Source organism: Lycium ferocissimum, chromosome 12, assembly GCF_029784015.1.
Source record: "Lycium ferocissimum isolate CSIRO_LF1 chromosome 12, AGI_CSIRO_Lferr_CH_V1, whole genome shotgun sequence".
Lineage (NCBI taxonomy): Eukaryota > Viridiplantae > Streptophyta > Magnoliopsida > Solanales > Solanaceae > Lycium > Lycium ferocissimum.
The window spans coordinates 37,178,368-37,185,333 of NC_081353.1; the positions used below are offsets into that span (position 1 = coordinate 37,178,368).

At 34.8% G+C, this 6,966-nt stretch overlaps 1 pseudogene; it reads right to left on the bottom strand.

The window, feature by feature from the left end:
• Positions 1-4,104: 4,104 nt before the first annotated feature.
• LOC132039929 (delta(12)-fatty-acid desaturase FAD2-like) lies at positions 4,105-5,800 on the bottom strand (annotated as a pseudogene).
• Positions 5,801-6,966: the final 1,166 nt, after the last annotated feature.

Below are 6,966 nucleotides of genomic sequence, written 5' to 3' on the forward strand. Positions count from 1 at the left end.
TCACCCACCTCCGCCACATCATAATGTAGACCCACAAATGGGGTCTGGGGAGGGTGGCCTAGTGGGTGTACCTACCTTTGTGGGGGTAGAGTGACACACCTCAGTGGCGGAACTAGGAATTTTGTCAAGGGTGTTCAAATTCATATAATCTATATATTAAGGATGTTCAATATGTAATATATGTTTGTAATACGTAATAATTGACATGTTTACACGGTATAATTTTTCGGCGAAGGGTGTTCGGTTGAATCCTATGACCTATAGCAAATTTCGTACCCCCTTTCCTACTTCTCAACAGTTTATAAAAAGAAATCAACATTACGCCTAGCATTTAATCCTATGACCTATAGCAAATTTCGTACCCCCTTTCCTACTTCTCAACAGTTTATAAAAAGAAATCAACATGTAAGCAAGCTGGAAATGTATGTTCAATTATATTAGAATCTCTAAGGCCGGCATTTTTAACCAAGGCATCGATATGTCCGAAGGCGTCCCAAGCTAGTAATGTGATAATGCAGAGATTTATATTTGGATACATACGTTTTATAACAGAGCTCTTGCCCGAGTTCACCATCCACTACTTTCCGACATGCAGCTAGTAATGTGATAATGCAGTTGCACGTGTATTCCATCTAATCAGCACAAACGTTCTAAATTAATGGTATATGTAATATTGGAATACATATGAGTTATGTTAAATTAGAAGGGGAAAATGTAGGCTCAAACTGATGAATGGTGAATCTTTACAAATGACGCTTATTATTATTGCAAAGAAAGTAATACTCGAACACCTTCAACGTACACAATTCTTCTATAATATCAAATGTTTAGTTTGACGCAGTTTGTTTTTTTTGATATTCAACAACATACGATTTAAATGTGAATATGATTGCAAATGCTTCCCGTCTTAAAGTTGTTGCCTCGTCTTTAAGAAACTGCAACCTCGTCTTTACTAATATTAGCAGTTTCAGTTCCTTCTAAACTTTGTTTCTATATCAACCTAACTTCTCAACCATTTCTTAATATCTTCTTCTATTATGGGCATATATAGAGAGTAATTTGCCCAATAAAAGAGGACCCTTTAAGTTTTTTTTGACAATAAGGACCCTTTACGTTAAATCAAATAAAAATTAAATCTTTAATATGCATAACCAAGAAATACAAAATCTTTAAACAAACATGTCTTGGGATACTATCACTTCTAGGATCACCAGGCAATTCACGAACAAAAGAGTTATCCCAATGAAGCTGAAATTTGGGAAATCATTTTTATGGGTGCTAAAATGACTTGAATAAATTTGGCATCCATCACTTAGATCTTGTATGTGACCATGTTACACTGCACGCAGCTGATGCAAAATTTAGTATTGGAAGGAGAAGAGCTGAATCCAAATAGGGCATGAGGCTTTAGAACATTGGGAGGACATGGAAGAGGATTATGATGTTCTTCCGATGCTAAATAATCCAACCGTGGCCCATATCAAAAGTCAAAAGGAAAAGAAAATCAGAAAATCAAAGGCAAAAGGAACTTTGTTTGCTGGTGTGTCTGCAACAATTTTCACAAGAGTTATGGCTCTCAAAACAGCAAAAGAAATTTGGGATTATCTGAAAGAAGAATACACAGGAGATGAAAGAATATGAGGCATGAAGGTGTTGAATTTAATAAGGGAATTCGAATTGCAAAAGATGAAGGAATCTGAGTCCGTTAAAGAGTACTCAGACTGGCAGGTTGCTTGGCACTAAATTTAAAGATTCAAGAATTGTTCAAAAAATTCTTATTACGGTGCCTGAAAGATATGAAGTTGCTAAATACATTGCAGGCACAAGAGCAAAGGAGGCTTATGAGGCAAGATGGTATGGCTGAAGGAGCCTTGATAGCCAACCACAAGACTCAAAGCAAGGGTGATAATTCAAAGAAAAATTACCCACCTTGCCAGCATTGTGGCAAAAAAATTCATCCTCCATTTAAATGTTGGAAGAGGCCAGATGCACAGTGCAAGATCTGCAACCAACTTGGTCATGAAGCAATGATTTGCAAAAATCTCCAAAATATGAAGCAGATGCACAAGTCGCCAGTGAAGAAGAAGAAGAAGAAGACCACTTGTTTGTGACAACATATTTTTCAACCAAGAAATCTGATTTTTGGATGATTGACAGTGATTGTACAAACCACATGACATATGACAAAAGTTTATGTCAATGGAAAACAAGAAAGTCAGAATCGGGAATGGTGACTATATTCCTGCAAAAGGAAAAGGGACTATGGCAATCAAGACAGGTTCAGGTACAAAAATAATTTCGGATGTTCTTTACGTGCACGATATTGATCAAAATACGGTAAGTGTTGGACGACTAGTGAAAAATTTAAATTGTTATTCGATGACAAGTACTGTCGAATCTTTGATACCACTAAGCAGGAGATTTTACGAATTAAAATGAGGGGTGAAACTTCTCATTTAATCCAACATAAGATGAACACATGCTAGAATACTACAAGACCAACGATGAATTGGCAGATTTGTTCGCGAAGTCAATTCCAGCCAAGTCTAGAGTTTGCAGTTCCAAAACCAAGGAGGAGTGTTAGAATATTTGCTTTTGGTATCTACTTGTAACTTTGTTTTACTGCTTTTGAATAAGCTTTGTTTTACTGTTAGTAATTAGTTAGAAATATATTCTGCAGAGATATTTTAGGCTATGTTGGTTAGTTAAAGATATACTCTGCAGAGATATTTTAGGCTAGTTTATGATTATCTTTTTATTATTTTTTCCTATAAATGCAGAGCTAAACATAGCTAAATAATATAATTCCCTTTGACTGCATTGCAGTATATTTTCCTCTCAGTATTTTTTCTCTGTTATTTCCTACGCTTCTTTGTTAAAAACCAACAATAGTATTTGAGTTGAAAGGAAAGACTTTTGAAAATTGTGGTATAAAATATGTCATAGATATTTGTGTGGCTATAAATCATCTCCTTAAGGGTGGGTAAAATAGGAAGTTTAACGTTGAATTGTTACTTAATATAGTCGGCATTTGGCCATGAAAACCAAATATTTTTCACTTTATTTGGAATTTTGAAGTTGGAGTTTGAAGATGAGTTGTGTTTGGTTATAGTTTTTGCAAAGAATATTTGATTGTTTGAATGTACTGAAAGTGAAAAAAGTGAATATTGTTTAATTGGCCAAACGCTGATTTTCAAATAAATTGAAAAAAAATCCTGAAAAAAGTGAAAAATTCTCATGGCCAAACGGGTTATAAAAAGGAATCATTTTTTAATTTTGAGACTGACTAAAAATGGATTAGAGAGTCACATAAATTGGGACAGTGAGAATATTTATTATGATGTTGTTGTTGTCCTTATTGATTGTTGAGACGATCGTGCTATGGAGTGAATATATGGGTTTAACCTTTAAAACATGGAATTTGGAATGGAAACTTATAGACTTGATCCATAGATAAAATTAAGGTTTTCATGGACATTGGGGAGTTCGATTGAAAAAAGTAATCATATATTTGAACTCACTGGATAGGTAGGGACGAACATATACATGGGCTTGCATCATATATATACTTGATTGACAGTGTTACATTATGAAGTTATGTGCATGTTGTTGGGGTTGAGCTATCGTTTCGATTAAGGATTTGGCCGAACTCAATAACTTTTGTCCAAAGTCTTCATTTGTATTAGAAAAAATCATTGAATATATACATTCTATTAACTTATAAGAACCTAAAACTTTAAAGGACTAGACTCCCGTACTCAAAGTTTTATATTTTTGCTTCACTTCTCCATGTTGTTATACACATTCCAGTGGAATTATTTGTGCATATGTATATGCATGTAAAAATCAATTATCATAGACTGATCATCCCTCATGAGTCACTACTAGCCTATCAATTATCATATACCTATTTACTCACTTCCGTTTTCTTTTTACTTTTTTTTTTAATTATATTTGTCCAGATTTTGTACCACGTGGTTGGGGTTCTTAACATGTACTTTCTCTGTTTCAATTTATGTGAACCTATTATTATTTAGGGAGTCTACGAGGTGGTAGTTTGACCACGTTTTTCTTACATTTTTTCTAAATTATTTGAATTATAAATTATCAAGACTTATTGTACTTTTTATATAGCTTCTAAATATATAAATTTTATTTCTACAAACTCGAAGAATCTATGTCAAAATTTACGGTTAAAGTTACAAAATTTGACCCTCGTACGTAGAAAAGATTCACATAAATTTAAACAGAGGGAGTATTTACAATAAATTGGCTGTTACATGAAAAAGACATTTTCATAGTTACTTAAAAAGGTATTTACAGTAAATTTAAAGTTATAACAATGCAAATACATTATTATGAAAACACACAATCCCAAAATAGTTACCACGACTCAGGCTGAACATGTACCAATTCTGGCCTTTTTAGGTAAGTAGTCATTAGTATTCCACGTTTAGAAGTTATTTTTATACCAGAAAATACCCTGGTCTTGAGATCCTTCATCTTTATCCACATAGATGCACTCCTTAAAATCCCTCCATATTGCTTTGTAAAATGGAGTTTCATCAAATTGGTAGTATTCTCCTAGTAATGGCTTGACAGCTTCGGTTGCCTCCATTGCATGATAATGTGGCATAGTCGAAAATAAATGATGCACAACGTACGTGCGTATCTGCAATATTGTGGAAGACATTATTTAGCACGCCACAGTCTCTGTCTACCGTAGCTAGAGCTCCTCTTAGCCAATCCCACTCGGATGAATCATAATGTGGCAATGAAGGCTGAGTATGGTGTAATAAAGTGATTAACACTATGAAGCCATTCACAATTAGGAGGGGCACCCCATAGATGCATACAAGCCAAGTTAGCCCTTGTGTTAGAGCAACGCGATACAATACATAAATAGTTGAAATCACACCAGCATCTGAGAGGTAGATTTGTAGAGCCTCTCACGATTATTATAAATCGGGCTATATGGATCATAATGACTTGCAAAGCGATCATAAGGTCTACCAGCCATATTGATGGCATAGTACAAAGGCAAGCCAGCAGTAAGGGTGAAGGCAAGTATGAATAACCGTCCTAGTGGATTATTCAAGCATAATTTGCTGTACCATCTTAGTTTGTCTTTAAGCTTGGGCACATGGTTTTCATCATGCTCAAGGGAATTAGTGTTGGCGTGGTGACGACGATGACTATATTTCCATGAGAAGTATGGTGTTAAAAGAGCAGAGTGGAGAATAAAACCGACTGTGTCATTTATCCATTGGTAATCACTAAAGGCCTGATGGCCACATTCATGGGCAATGACCCATATTCCAGTGCAAACACAACCTTGAACGACCCAGTAAATAGGCCATGCTATGTAATGGTACGGGGATGGGAGGACGTGGAAGTAAGTGGTGGCAATGTAGTAGAAGATGGAGACAAGTATGAGATCATGAACAAGATAGGAGAATGAGCGAACGAGAGATCGGTGAAAGCAGTGAGGAGGGATGGCCTTCTTGATATCACCAATTGTAAAAGGAGGTTTTGAAATTGGCACTCTTTGAAGAGGATCTTTCTAGTGTTCATTTTTAGTTGTTGGAGCAGACATATTACCACCAGCTCCCATTTTTGTTCTCCTGCTATTTCAATCCTGAATCTGCAATAATTAAATTTGCTTCAAATCATGGTTCATCTAATGAAGTTATGATAAAATGGTATTTGATTAAAATGAACGACGCGGCACCTTTTTTCCATAAAAATTATTAAACATATCCAAATAATGCTTGTAAAGAGAGAGAGTTTTTGGTTATAGAAAAAAGAAGATACTCTTTGTTGAAAAGAAGGAAATACCTGAAAGTTCAATAGAGACCTTTTAGCCTTAATTGAAAGTTGGATATTTTACCCTCCCACTCTCTCTTTCTTATAGAAATAGGGAACTGAGAGGCTAATGATCTGGCCAACTCTCTTTAGTTTATTTTAATTTTTTTAATTTATAACCATCTAATATAAGAGGCAGACGTAGCATAGTGATTCCGTTCATTTGAACCCAATATTTTCGATATGGAGCATAAACTTATGTGTAAAAGTACAAATGGTATATTTGAACCCATAATTTTCAAAATACAATCGGTATTTCAATGCTAAGGACCTTAAAGGTTGAACAACCTATAGAGTATAACTCTTGGACACGCCGATATTCAAAACTCACTGGTCTGACTAGTTCAAATTTACTCGCGAAGCGCTCCCTACCAGCCATTTAATGAAGAAATGATTCCTATCAGACGAACCCGTGATCTCTAACTAAGGGTAAAGTAGTACCATCCAATCGTATTATAACACCCTTCCATGATTGTTTTGGCCAACATTCTTCGTTCAAAAATTGTAGATTTAGATCCGAAAAGAAAAAAAAATCAATATCCTAATAGTGAAAAAAAGAGGCCATTTGCTTGGCGGCTATGCAATATTGTATTGCATGTCCATTGGCTTTCAGTTCCAGTTTTATCATTATTAAAACTTTGTTCATTTGTTTGATGTCTTAATAACCCCGTGCCGGAATGTTGTTTACTCGCTCTGTATTATTTTCTGACGACATTTTTTTTCTTTTAGCCAATTTCAAAAAGAATTAATATTTTTCTTTGTTTAGTACTCCCTATGTAAATAGGATAAGCAGTAGTTCATTATCATGATCTATTCATTTATTCAGCATTTCCGCAAGGGAAATCGAATAATCAGACAACTGGACAAAGTTTTGAATAATGAAATAACAGGAATCTTGGACAATAATGCATATAGGCTCTTTTGTTTATAAGTAGGAAATTAATTTTTATTCAGATTTAAATCTGCCAGTAATGAATCAATAAACTTGTCCAAAATATTAACCTCCCTTTCTCTGTTTTCTGTATAGACTATAGAGAGAGAGAAATTGGGAGAGAGAAATCTCCAGCTTGCTGGTAAGGCTAACCAAGAAATTATCTTTAT